General features: G+C 45.0%; 1 protein-coding gene across 1 annotated transcript in view; it reads right to left on the reverse strand.

The window, feature by feature from the left end:
* The window catches only part of IGF1R (insulin like growth factor 1 receptor), a 310,595-nt gene that overhangs the window by 219,927 nt on the left and 75,585 nt on the right, over positions 1-15,083 (reverse strand). The window lies entirely within an intron of this gene.

Here is a 15,083-nt window from a genome sequence, read left to right on the forward strand (position 1 = left end):
ATAAAGGCAACCATCCCCTCAAGCGTGAAGTCCATGTTAAATTTTACTGGGTAAAAAAGTCATTATTTGGCTGCACCCAGGCCCCTGGGTCAGAGTACGAGGCACCAGTCCACCCCAGCTCGGCTCAGGGAAGGGAACTTCCCTGGGGCCATCTCCCAGTGCTAGTCCTCCCCCTGGGGGGCTGTGGACTGTTTCTTAAACCCTTCCAGATTTAGTGACCTCCTCTACAAGAGGGTAATGGCAGCTTCTACTTGGAGGATTTTTTAGGATCAAATGAGGAAACATACACGAAGCCCACAGTAAAACCCCCTGCACTGACTCTGCTCCCAGGTCGGTCCTTAAGGGCCTCCCTGCAGCAGGACCCAGTGGACTTCTTCGTTTCCCTTCCTCATTGGCTCCTTAGTGTCTGTTGGAACCTCTGACCAGCCACCTCCTGAGACCCGATCTCCTGGAATCTTGGACACCACACGCCCTGGCTTTCCTCTTTACACTTGGACCACTTGGGTCCCCTTTACAGATCCCTGTTTCTCTACCGGCTCTTGAATGCTGCCATTCCATCAGGACCTTTCCCCGGCACAACCTTCTGGCCCTGAACTCCCTGGTGTGCTGGACCACGTTTCGGCCTTCAGGTTCCACGTCCACAGAAGCAACTTCTACAGTAAGCCGCCTGCCCAGATCTCCCTCTGAGCACCACCAGTCCCCACTCCGCAAAGGCCTATGTGACTCGGAGATGCCCCAGACTCTCCACCTCCAAAAAATCAAACTCAGGCTCCCAATCCTCGCCTCTGGTGTCCCTCCAGCATTCGCCTGCCCAGGGGAGACAGAACCCTAGATCTTACCCCGGACATCCTGCCCGTCCACTCCTCAACACAAATCTGGGCAATTTGACTCTCCAATCAACTTCTCCTCACCTCTGCTAGTCCAAATGAGCTTTTGCCTTGCTCACTTCAACAGCTTCCTAATGGGCCTCCTTTCTTAGCTGTTCCACACGCTGTGGCCAGGGTGGTTTTTCTTTTTTTTTTTTATTAATGCCAACATGACATTCTCTCTCTCTCTCTCTGGCACACACACGCACACACCCTATCTGTTCAATATTCTACACTGATTTCCCATTGCTATTATTATTCCCATTGTTATTATTTTTAAAATTTTTTAATGTTTATTTTTGAGAGAGAGAGACAGAGTGCCAGCAGGGGAGGGGCAGGGAGAAAGGGAGACACAGGATCTGAAGCAGGCTGCAGGCTCTAAGTGGTAAGCACAGAGAGCAGCACGGGGCTCGAACCCGTGAACCACAAGATCATGGCTTGAGCCCCAGTTGGACGCTCAACTGACTGAGCCACCCAGGCACCTCTATTCCCATCGTTATGAAAACACAACCCTCAACATGGCTTCTGGGGCCCTGCCATGGTGCAGCTCCCACCCCACACACCTCCCCCTTATTCCCACTACAGACCCTTTACTTATTACTTCCTTTCCCTCTTGGTCTCATAGCATCACGCCTGGCCTTTGCGGCACGTATCACAGATGCAACGTTCTACTTGTTTGTGGCTGGTGTGATGAACGTGTCTCCTGATAGTCGGTGCCCTAGGCGCCAGCGCATGCAAATGACTCCTTGGTGCCCAGCGAGCATTTAATATGTATGTGTATAATAAATGAACCAATGAAACAAGAGATGAATCAGTAGGCCTGCCCCACTCCAAGTGACATGAAAATCCCAGTTACCTCAAAAGTGCCTTGTAAGAATACAGCTGTGTCATGGAAAACCCAGCCTACTGTGTTTATGTTTCTAAACCTTATCAGCAACAAATAAGAAAACCAGTAATGCATTTCTACCTTACCTCCTTTAGGTTAACATCCATCTAATTAGTACGTTATTTTCAAAAGGTAGACAAGGAAGGCCTAGTCACTGAAAGAAGGGGCAATAAAAAAAATCTAAAAATAACCGATTTACTCTGAAATCATGATTAATTTAACACACATTTCCTTAAGGGATTTGTGATGAGGGCCGTTATTATACCGGTGAGCCAATTTTTGTAACATGTGAAAATAATATTATTTAGAAACAATCCCAAGTGATCAGTACCTGTATTTTTAAAATAAGAAAAAAAAGAGATTTTTTTGTTTGTTTGTTTTTAATCTTGCACTTCAGAAAACCTTATGCGAACATGCAACACAGGCATTCTGGCTGGGAGTAGTTCAGATCAAGCTACGTTCGCCCGGAGTTAATTCTACAAAATTATTTTAATCCCTTCAGAAATTGTTGCAAACACCTTCACCATGTCAGAACAGCTCACCCCACACGGATTCCCACCAGCACTTCACAGCTCAGCTAGACCAAGCTACTCACCACCCCTGCCTGCCTTAATAATGACCAAGAGCAGCACCCGTTCTGTTGGGTTTGTTTTCAAATTTCACCAAAGTCCTCGTGCATCCTCAAACCGCTCTGTTTTGGACCTGGATCCATGATGTCCCATTCTCCAGGCCTGGGCTAACCTTAAACAGGTATTTAACATGATAGGCACGTGGGAGGGCTGGATACACTCCTCAGGAAGAAACTCTGATCTTTAAAGAGACTTCCCCCCACCCCCACCAGCTGAAATGTAGAATGAACCATTTCAGGAACCAGCTGTGGAAAGAAGACAGGGCTCTAGTCTGGCTTACCAGGGACATACCAATTCTTTTTTTTTTTTTTTTTTTTAATTTTTTTTTCAACGTTTATTTATTTTTTTTGGGACAGAGAGAGACAGAGCATGAACGGGGGAGGGGCAGAGAGAGAGGGAGACACAGAATCGGAAACAGGCTCCAGGCTCTGAGCCATCAGCCCAGAGCCTGACGCGGGGCTTGAACTCACGGACCGCGAGATCGTGACCTGGCTGAAGTCGGACGCTTAACCGACTGCGCCACCCAGGCGCCCCAAGGGACATACCAATTCTTAAAGGGCTAGTTCCCCACCTCATGCCGGCTCACCTGTTGCCACCTTCCCACTGGTCACTTGTTACTGCTCAGAGACTACCATAAAGTAAGCCTATCAATCTTCTCCAAGGTCTTTCATGAATACACATACATAGCACACACATGTATACATGCTATATACATAACACGAACAAATAATAAAAAATTAGATGAATAAATGTACACAACTGTATTATCAACCACATGGAAATCCATACGTAGGAAGAAAACAACAGAGATACATCTTTAAACCTACTTAATGAAAGCTTTAAACCAAGACCTGGCTTGCTTTCTTTATGACGACCCTTCATAGCATCTCCTGGGAAAATCCAACAACTCTGAGGGAGCCCCTAGTCTAAGAAGAACAACTCCCCAGAAAGGGAAGAAATATGGTACACCATGAGATGAACTGGCACTGGCCAGCAGGTATGCAAGGACATGTCTGCTCCCCAACACATATGAATGTGACCTCTTCGCTGGCCTGGAAAGGACTTGGCAATTTGTTCTCATGAGGGGATGTTTTTGCAGTCTGCTGTTTTCTGACATGACCCTCAGGGTGCCTAGTAAAAGGTGATATAGGGCCTCCCATTGCTGAAGAAGGAAATGAGCAGATCAGGCAGCAAGAGTGGAGTGCCAACCTCAACCATAAAGGAAGGATTTTACCTAACCCTGGAGGAAAGTCACTTCTCCACGTAGCATCTAAAAGTTTCAGGAAATGATATAAACTGAAAAGCCAACACTTTTTCAGAGAGCACAGATTTCTCGTTACCCCCCAAATGCTCAGGAAAACCCCATTCAAGTCCTATCAAAAGACCTCTGGTGGGGATAACCTTAAAGGAAAGGAAAATGGGCCTATGTCGACACAGGAGTTTCTGCTAACAACTTCCCTGAGAGTTATTCTCAAAGAGAAAATCTAGAAATGTGAAGTTAGGCTGAAATGTACAGAGCATAAATAAAGCTCTGTAAAAAACAAAACTCTAAAGCGTTATTAAATACCATTCTTTGATATTTCTACTCAGTAGAAGGATTTTTTGGACTGCAGATATACTCAGCTGAGATTTGCTGACCAGAAAGACTATCCTCGTGGCATACGAAGTGAGGTTTCCCTAGATAATTAGATTTCACTCCATTTCTTCAAAGAGCCAATCCAGATTCATAACGGGGAGTGGCAGGAGAGGGCAGAGGAAGAGACACACGGGAGTGCCAAGGAATGGACAGAAGAAGTATTTCCTAAATCACCCACTTTTTTTTCAACTGTGTGGATTCTACAATGTTCTCCCATGTGTAGTCACACTGCATAGTACACAGCATGGACATTTTAACGTCTCCCTTTACTCTGCCTTCAAAACACCCCCAACCAAACTTTTGCCCTACAGAGAGGGCAAGCCACATATTTACTGTCAGTAAAATAGCTCCAAATAAAACATTTCCCTTTGTTGTACTTTTCTCCTCAAAAAGAGAAATTCTACTTCTCTCAGACACCACGATTTCTTATGTCACAAAAGCCTTTTCAAGTTTGCAGTGACTTGGCAAACCAAGCTACAGGGAATTCTGAAACTTGGGTTTTGATGGGTGTGCTTCGAGACTGTTTTGGCTTCGTTTGGGTTTCTTGTTTCTTCTTCTTAAAAGCTTCGGATGCTTGACCTGTTAAATGCTTTTTTAGCCTTCGTTTCGTCTCGGTCCCGTTTATCATCTCATTAACCACGGCCACGATGTTCTCTGAGGGGAAAAACTGGAAAGAGGAGTTCAAAAAGCCACGGGCATCCCACGGCAAATTAATCACATGCAGGAGGTGTGTAAATCGGGGCAAGACGACATCAGGCGCGTGACCAACGTAGGAATGGGAAGAAGGTGTTTTGAAACATCGAGGACTAACCAACACTTAACAGAACATTTAGCCTCAGTGCTTTCACTTTCTGAATCAAATAATGAGGCAAAAATATTTTAAGAAAAAGTGGCACTATCTGAGCCTGCTCGCAAGTTCCTTCCTTAGGCTTGAGTTTTTCAAAGAACTGTGAAACCCTGTCCGTCGTAAACGTACGTGGCAGTGGGGCTGGGACACCTGCTGCATGCAGTCACAAGGTCCCCAGCCTCTCCTGCGGAGCAAGCCACCGGTCATGAGGCTAATATTTTCTTTTAGCAAAGGTGCCATTTTTTATCGACTCTCTTCTACTTTCCTAACAGGCTCATGTAAGTTGTGTATTTTCAAAGACAAATTTTTAAGACAGGATCTGATGAAGCACCAAAAAAAAAAAAAAAAAACAAAAAAAACCATGCCGTTTGGTACCGAAAGACATGATGCCAAGTCAGTTTAGAATTCTGTTGATGATACATATCCATGGTTATACCTCGATGCTGAAGAAGTACCAAAGTGCCACTGTGAGAAAAAGAAAAAGGATGAAAAAATACCATGTGTGCGTGAGATGTTGCTGGAAAGTCTGTGACAGACACAAAGGTAGAAGATTCTCTCTCATACGAGACCTCGAACAGGTCACTCAGCTAACGTGGCGTGGGAGCCTCCATTTCAGCAAACCAAGAACTGCCCGGATCAGCCGCCACCATTTCCTGGATGTTGTGCATAGCTCCTGAGTGGGCATTAATCAAGGTCAATTCTGTATGAAATGCACAGAGAGCATGGCTCCCAGATGGCTTAGTTACGGCATGAAAATAGCGAGCATGTTGTTCCCACACTCAAACTTCAAACTTTTTTTTTTCAAGCAATGTAAACTTTGAAGTTTTTAAGTAGGACATAAGGTCATCTAAACCTTGTTCTTATTTTGTTTTGTGTTTCAGGACATAGAAGTATACATCCTGGAGCGGGAAGGGCGTGAGGGTTCACGTTTAACCACTTCAGAAGCTGAGGGACCTTGGGCAAAGACACTCAATGTTCAGTCGTCCAGAATGTAAACTGGAGTTAATTATACCCACTTAAATGGCAGTTGGGAGGTTCAAATGAGCATCCTGGGCAAACTGTACCATGCGATGGTGGGCATCATTAGGTATTCCAGTACAAATCTAAATTTCCAGTCATTCTGGTCTTTAATAACCTTAATAAAGAAATTCACATGAAAATCCAGGTGAGATTTATCCAACTAAATCTTCAAAAGGCCATGAGAGGTGCTAGAAAAGGGAGGTTGTGGCTTGGTCTCAGAAGGACACAACTGCCTCATAACATACAAGTCAGGACTAAAATTCTGTGCCATGGTTTTCTGGAACTTAAAGCAAATGACCGTACACATTCATAAACAGCTCCCCTCTTGTATTTATCAGGCCTGGGTCATGTGCAAGGCATAGAGGCTCAGGGAGCCTGGTGGTGTCCATTAGCAAAGGTGGGCACTCACTCACATCTAGCAAAGGCATCCACCACAGAAATATAGCATCGGAGACAAGGGCCTTGGGTACTTGCAACAGAAGAGCCTACTTCTGAACAGGATACCACATCCCCGTGGTTATTTTAAATCCTATTCATTTCGAAGAAAGCTCTTCATCATCTGGCTTCTCCCCTGGCCTCACAATAGGACCAAACCAAGGAATAAATCATATTTTGCTCCAGTAAAGGCTAACTGTTGCCTCTGTCATTTTTTTTTTTTTCTGTGTAGGATTCCCTGAACAAATTTAGATATGCACTAGGGGACTGTGATAGGATTTTAATCTAGACACACCATGAGCATGACCAAGCACGTGCAGCCAGAGGAACAGCCTGCCTATAGGTGCCATCCAAATCGGAGTGACAAACCTTCGTACACAAGGCTGTATGAGCTCAGATCAGGACCAGGGAACACTTGTGCTCCTACAACATACATCCAGGGCCTCAGTGGTTCTTTCCTTGTTGACATAGCACAAACGGCCTAAATCCTCAAGGGCTGAATGAGGGCCAGAGAGAAGATTAGAGAGATTACAGAACTTTAAACTCCTTCCCCATCCATACCTCCTCTCAAGACCTCTCCCTCTCCTCTTCCAACTCCATCCCAACTGCTCTACAGTGGATCCTGGACCAACAGCGATCAACTTGGATCTCAACAGGCTCAGACTGCTTAAAAACATATGATGACAAACAGCTTTTCGAAAACCTACTTTTCTTTGTCCTAGGATACTGGCGAGGAGAGGAGAAGAGGCAGGAAGGAAACAAGAGGAACTCTTCACTTTTTTCTTTTTCTTTTAGTTTATTTTGAGAGAGCGAGTGCACAATTCGGGGAGGAACAGAGAGAGAAGGAGAGAGAGAATCCTAAGCAGCTTCCATACTGTCAGCACAGAGTGGATGTGGGAGCTCAAACTCACGAAGCCCTGAGATCAAGACCTGAGCCAAAATTAAGAGCCAGACATGTAAGCAACTGAGCCACCCAGGTGCCTCAAGATGAACTCTTTAAATTCTTCTTTTCAAGGACTTATTTTTGGAAAATCCCAGTTGACACATTTACTGGAGGACAATCTGGAATCTAAAAGATCACAAACTCAGAAGTCCTTGCCTCAGCCCACCCTTTTGAATGAGTCCCTCCCAAAAGAGTATTTCTAGCTCCCTGCCTCCCAGGCGAGCAAGAGTGAGAGTGAGAGTGAGAGCGAGAGTGAGAGTGAGAGTGAGAGGGAGAGGGAGAGGGAGTGAGAGAGAGACAGAGACAGAGACAGAGAGAGAGAGAGGGAGATGTCAAGTTCTTGGCAGGACAGATCCTCTCTGGGTTCCTAATGTTGACACTGAAAGATGCTGAGGAACCAACTGGTAACCAAATGCCACCAGCCAGAAACTTCATGCCCTGCCTCAGAGAGAATGCCACACGGTGGCTCCCGAGATGATGGATGGCACAGAGCTGCCACAAGCTGTGCCCATTCTCATCGTTTACCACAGGAAAGCAGGAAATAATTAAAGATAAGGGAACAGGGCTCCTGGGTGGTTCAGTCAGTTGGGCATCTGACCTGATTGGCTCAGGTCATGATCTCGTGATTCCTGAGTTCGAGCCCCAAGTTGGGCTGTGCTGACAGCTTGGAGCCTGGAGCCTGCATCAGATTCTGTGTCTCCCTCTCTCTCTGCCCCTCCCCTGCTTGTGTTTTCTCTCTCTCTCTCTCTCTCTCTCTCTCTCTCAGATAAATAAACCAACAAACGTTAAAACAAAACAAAAAAGAAAGGGATCATTAGGGGACCATGTGCGTGGGCAAGAGGCTGGGCCATCCAACAAAGTCCCTGTAGATGAGGTCCCCTTCCCAGAACACCCCCTCTCCAAAATGCTGTCTTCAGCAGCAGGCTGGTTCCAGGGAAGTGACTGGCATTTAAAGTACACTGTGCTACAGGTCTTGGTAATTCATAGATGCTTTTACAACAGGAGGGCTGTTACTATTTGGGGTTGACATGATTCGTTTTTCTCTTTAAAAACAGCCCTGCTGATTAGGAAAACACATGCAGCCCCGTGCAGTTTTTCAAAGGAGGGGGGGGGGGGAGTACCTTTTCTAACGTGCTTGGCTATGTCACACACAGTTACCAGACTGCCCCGTCAACAGACAGCACCCAACACCAACTGCTGACCGCCCCGTCACATTGAAAGAGAAGAAAGTATTCACTGTATCTCACCAATAGCTGTTTATCCAGCCAGTTATAAAAGAAGCCACTGGGTTTTTATTATCCAAGCTTTTAGGACAGTTTGAGTTCAACACACACAATGTTTCATTCATGCTGTTAAATGGATAATATTAACCTTTCTTGCTGAGACGCATTAAAAATGCTGGCTTTTCAGAGCAAATGTAATTAGTTCACATTAGTAACTTCACCAGTGGCAGTGACAGAAGCAAAGTGAACTAACAGGATATAGATTAATGTAATCAAAATATCATCTCCTATCATCTCCACTCGTTAGGCAGCTGGCTGCACTTCCTCTGGTGGTTGGAGGTTTCCTTTTTTTTCCTTTGTAATAAAAACGATAGATCAATGAAATGGATGAATTAACTGCTTGCAATCCCCCCTCAGGGGAGGGCTGTACAGGAAACCATTTTGGTGAGTGAGCCCAAGTTTTTAATTTGATGTCCCTGTTCGACACAATTCTGACAACAGAGCAGTGGCACAAGGCTCTCCTTTAGGGCAGGGATAAGTAACTCACTAAGAAAAAGACACCAGAGTCCTGTTTGCCCTTTGAAGCGCCTCCAAATTCACACGCTCAAATACGTGTCTGCAAACATCGCACTAAGCATCTACCGGCAGGTAAGTATTCCTTCTAAACCCTCCTTCTTCTGATCAGAATATCCACATTTTCCTCAGGCGGACCACCCTGTCCTCTCCCTCCTTTGAGGCTGGAGGACCAGTGACCTGGGCTGGCCCATCAGAGCATCATTGCCATGGGACACACTGGTGGAGGGCAGGCCCACGGAGACATAAGGAAACGAATTTGTGCCATCAGAACAGAGCCCTGGTTCTTCTGCACTGAACCCAAAGTTGGGGGATGCAGGGCTGAAGCTGCTAACAACCCTTCTGCTGCCACATGGACCCCAAGGATGAAGCCAATATGCTGACAGGTGAGTCGTGAAGAGCCCCCAGTGGGGCTTTTGAAGCCTGCCCGTCCCCAGACTTTTCCATTAAGTGAGATGGGCTGTTGTTTGTTTGTTTTATTTTGTTTTGTTTTGTTTTGTTTTGCATAAATCGGTAGAAATGCTCCCCATCCCACATACACTCCGTACCCCACTCTCCCGCCCCCCCCGCCCCGGTCCTGGAAATGAAAATGAAGAGACATCATACAATACATTTCCCATTAGGCCACAAGGCCCTCCCCAGATTTGAGGGAATGAATGGGGTGCAGCTGCCCTAGAGTGGTCATCTCCCCAATGTAACACGACAGCACTTCGGCTGATAGCCCCTCTATGCTCCCCCAGCTTGGAATCCACGGTGACCACAGCCACAATCAATCAGCAGTGCCACTGGAACATTCCAGAGTCTCACACATCACTGGGAAGCAGAGAGAAGAAAGGATTTTTTTTTTTTTTTTTTTTTTAAAGGCCTGAAATTGGAAGTAGAATTAGATACTCCTTCCTCAGGACCGGGTTTTAGAAATTTAGGCTGTACCTAAGGTTTTTTTTGTTTTGTTTTGTTTTTGGGCTTTTATTTTGTTGTTTTTTTGTTTTTGTTTTTGGGGGGTTTTTTGGTTTAACTTACAAATTCATCTCAGCATAGATGGGAAATACCAAATTCCAAACAACATCATAAAAACTAAATAATGCAAAAATTACACTTAGAAGAAAGTGATTCATAGCTTCCTAAAAGTCTTTTTAAGTAGGAAAGCACCATTAATTGAGTTCTTGTCCAAACTCAGGGAGGCATTCAAAGGTCGCACAATCAGCCTCCTAGCGTCATTAAAGTACAAAGAGCAGTTAATGTTCAGAATGGTGGTCACCAATTAGTCCAAAACACGCACTGATTTATCAAGCTCACACCTCTGTTTAAGTTTTAAGTTGCTCTGTTAGTGCCTAAGCCTGAAGTGACACAGGTCTGGGGTCAGCTACTTTACTGCAAAGTTAATGCCACTTTTATGAAGCCTCCCTGGATGCAAATTCCATAAGTCACTCTGGGTACAGAGAGGGAAAAAGAACATGCGACTTTTTTTCTCCATGTGTGTCCGTTTCAAGTGGGGGGAGAAAAAAGCATGATGAGAAATATTGAGATTTGATTGAGGCTGACTTACTTGGAAATAAAAAAAAAAGGATGAATTTATAGCTGAGTATTTTAAAAATTAAAAAAAAAAGGCTGAATACAAAAAATGTCATGTCCTGTAACTTTATTAGGTTAATATATCCGAGCACAACGATTAGAGGAAAATACCTGTTACTACATCCAGCCACCAAGCCTGCATGATTTTCGCATTAACACCATGATGGAAAACTCCCAAAGAAATGACAGTACAACAGAAACTTCAAATGGAAATCGTAGTAGAGTTTATATGGAATGGATGCACACTACTCCTTTATGTCTAAGGACTGCAACATGCATAGCCAGCCCTGGAGGGTCCCGGGAGGCGGGCTAATGTTACCTGCTGCTCAGGAAACTCTTCTATCCACGCTGCAAACGCATTTGTAAAGGACTTTCAGGGTATGTGATATCAGCCCCATGTGGTCCTGGCTATTACTAGATCGAGTGTACCAAATTATCTAGGCATAAGGTTTGCAAGAAAGGGAAAGGATGGGATGATGAGAGGTAAGCTAGACAAATCTCTAGGCTTTGCCTCCCAGAGACACCTTTCAGTGCGTTGTTTGAGGTCCCTATCATCGTGATTTGGGAAACAGAAGTCCTGTGCAATGAGTCCTGTGCTCCGTACAGATCTTGTGAAAATCTTACAGTCTGGAGCGGAGGGGGGTGTCCATCGCTTCTCATATTTATCAGGTAGTTATGCAGCAGACTGTACTGAGAATAAGCTTAAAGACTTTGGAGGGTTCTTCTCTCAAATGCTGGGGGAGGCCTGGCTCCAAGGGTTGAGTGGCCTCGGGTGCGTTTCCTTACTCTAGATGCTCTGGCCTCCTCCTGACCACGTGGGGGTTAAAAACAAACCTTCCCTGAGGGAGAATCTGAGCCTTTCAAAACAGCCTTCTTCTCTAGAGACTCAGAAGTGCCCCTGGACCCGGTCCCTTACAGAGGGGGGGAGGTTCACTGAAGCTTTCCTCCGTGGACTATGCCAGGTGCTTGATGACGCAGAGATGCCCTTCTGTATAGCAGCTACTCCTTATAGAAAGTGTTTAAAACAAAGATTTGTGAGAAAAAAAAAAAAGAGGGGGGTCCTGGCTGCTGGCTGCTCTCTTCTTCCCACTCCCCACAACCCCTCCAAAGCACTGGGATGACTCCCAAAATAGGTATCTAGTGCTGTTCCCAGCCAGGTCAGCGTTTCCAGAAACCTAGTCCAACTCCACTTGCTCAGGCCACAAAGCACCTCAAGTTCAAATACTGAAAGTGCAAACATTCTCTCTCCTTTCCCCACCACATTTCTGTTCTGTTTCTTCCCATCCTAGTTAATGGCATCGATGATCAATCAGTATCTCCAGTCGGTCGTCCGTGATCCTTAAGCTCTTTGCTTTTCTTCTACCTTGCCCATCACCGTCTTCCTTCACCATGCCCTGCTAGATCTATCTCCAAAAGGTCTCTGACACCCTTTTCTACGCTCACTCTCTACCCACCGGCTCTGCCAGCTTCTCTCCCTCCCTCAAGTGACTGTCAGAGAATCTTTATGGAACACAGATCTACTTATAGCCCTCCTCTGCTTCACAGCCACTGCCTGTAAAGTCAGGTCCAACCTCCATAGGCAGGCTGACCGACCATCCCCACACAACCTCTCCCTCACTCTTTGAGGCAATCTGCTTATCCCGATTTATTCTTACCCACCTTTATCTATTCACCCCAGTCCCTAAGCTCTGGTACCTGGTGAACACCTCTGCATCTGCTGAGGCCCTGCTCACCCGTAAGCCTTTTTCCCTGATGCTCTCCATGCCAACATGCCCCCTTCCAGACTCCCGTGACACTTTAAACACAGCCCTAATAAAACCCACTCCACACTACTGGGTAGTTGATTCACCTATCAATCTCCCCCAAACCCAACCCAGGGGAGGCTCCTCCAGGACAGCAGCTGTGTCTCGCTGGTCTTCAGATCCCCAGAGCTGAGCTTGGTGCCTGGCAGAGGGCAGCAACCTAGGAATGTGGGCTGAATGCACCTGACTTGGTCGGAGAGAGAGCTCGGAGGAGAAGACTGCACCTGTGAAATAAACACAGCGGCTCTAACGCTACCCACTTGGCGAAAGAAGCTGTACCTCTCCCAACGCCAGTAACTCCAGTCAACAAGTGGAACCAAAGAACACAACTGTGTGTAAACATGCTGTCAACGGTCACTGCTGACCACATGTTCCAGTGGTCTCCGTCACGTCCTGGACCAACTGGGTAATAGCTAATTAGGAGTCCCCAACCTGTATTCCTCTAACTAGAGAAGGAACTAATATAGACTCTTTTAATTGTTACCCTGGGGTTCAGAGGAGAAAGGGCCAGCACAAAGCTGAACTGTCCACAATACGTTACAGGCAACAGGACATGATTTGTGCCAACTCCCAATCCCCCCTGCACAAGAGGCACCACCATGGGAATCAGAGGCACGCGATGCCAGCCAAAGAACCCAGGGTCACTGGATGCAGTTTAAACAAACAAATCTATGGAAACAGTTTATCAATGATGATTAATCTTTTGTCATGACCCAGCCTTTGAAAAATTCATTGGGAGGAACAAACAATAGGCAAAATAACTGAAGTCAAATGAGGGGGAAAAAAAATCGAACCTTTTTAAATGCCATTCATTTTTAAGGGTTAATGATTACGCGGATACATGACTTGTGCAGAGAACAAAAAACAAGCAGAGCAACTAGCCTCTAATAAGAATTCAGGCCTTGACTAAAATATTCCTTCAGTTGGTATAAACTATAATGTTGAGAAAAGGATTCACACATCCCATGACATCTATTTTTATAGCACACAGCCCAGAGTTAAGCCATATCACTTTTAATGACTTGAGATTCCAGAAGAATTATCACTATGGTAACATTTCAAAATGGCTGTCAAAGTTACCAGGCACCAGTCCACAACAGTTTGGATCTAGTAGGGCTTTTAGAACAGACCAAGTTATTTTAAAATTCATCTAATGATTCCGCACGCCCAACAAAGCTTGGCTAGAACTTAGCTAATAGGGTTATTTACGAGTGTGACTTAATAGAAAGAATGCCTAGTACATAATAAGCACTCAAATACTATCTACTGTCACTCTCTCCAAAGCCTTTGGTATGAAATAATTCACTGGTGGTTACATTGATGTGATAAAACTCTTTAAATTTGTTTGTATGTATTAAAGTTTGAGGAAGGACAGGAAGGTATAAAATTTGTCATTATTTCTGTTACGTTAACAACTGACCTTAAGTTATTTTACAGAATAGGAATTGATATAAATTATACAAGATAAAATAAATCTCAAATATTCAAACGTGCTTGTGGGTGGACAACAAAATATATCTCACCATTAAGAACACACACTTAAATTCTAAAAATCCTCCCATTGTGGGGGGGGGGAGCTACAAAAAAAACAATCAATGCCCTTCGCTCCTCATTTTCATAAGAAAACAGGTTGACTTCAAAGGTTCTCAACTCAGAGCCAAGGAACCCACTCCAAGTCAGAACTATGAAAAGACCTTAATAACGTGTTATTTTTAAGTTTATTCATTTATTTTGAAAGAGCATGAGAGAGAGAAAAAACATGAGTGGGAGAGGGGCAAAGAGAGACAGAGAGAGAGGGAGAGGGGGGAAGGGAAGGGGGGGGAGAGAGAGAGAGAGAGAGAGAGAGAGCGAGAGAGAGAGAGAGAATATGAATGAATCCCAAGCAGGCTCTATGCTGTCAGGGCAGAGCCCAACGCAGGGCTTGATCTTACAAACTGTGAGATCATGACCTGAGCCGAAGTCAAGAATCGGACACTTAACTGACTGAGCCACCCAGGTGCCCCTAATGTGCTTTTACAACCACTAGTTACCCCCTATCAGTTCTCAAAAATGTTTTAATGGATCTCTTAGCATTAGAATAGAAGAACATCCAATGGTACTGCTTAAGTAGGAAGAATGAGCACTACGTCACACAACAAGTGTTCTAGAAACATTTATTTTAGTCACATACTTATTTTGTCCTGGGGTCATGATATAAATCTATGTCTTACTGTGGGTCAAAACACTCCGAAACCACTGATGTGGTTTACCTTTGTTTCCAAGACAGGTGAGGTAAGCTCCCCCAAGTTAATGCCGAGGAAGCAGTTGTGCACTGAGACATTGAGTCCTGGCTTTTAAACATTCTTTCCCTTATGCAATCTTGCCTCTTTCATCAATAAAACACTCCACACAAGCATCCAGTAGGATGAATTTACAAATAACCACATTTGAGAAATTAAGGGAGCCACTGACACAAATTCTGCTTTTAACTGGGCTGTTCAGACCAGATGCCCTTTAAATGGGCCCTTGTGATCCCATAAACTTTTAATTACAAAATCATGGACCTGCAGAAACAGGGTGTTACAAGTGAGAACTGTTCTTTCCAAGGGTTACGCAGGGAAAACCTTATCCAAGTTTGCCAAAAGCACACACGACACTTCCAAGGCCATTTA

Source organism: Leopardus geoffroyi, chromosome B3 (genome assembly GCF_018350155.1).
Source record: "Leopardus geoffroyi isolate Oge1 chromosome B3, O.geoffroyi_Oge1_pat1.0, whole genome shotgun sequence".
Classification (NCBI taxonomy): domain Eukaryota; kingdom Metazoa; phylum Chordata; class Mammalia; order Carnivora; family Felidae; genus Leopardus; species Leopardus geoffroyi.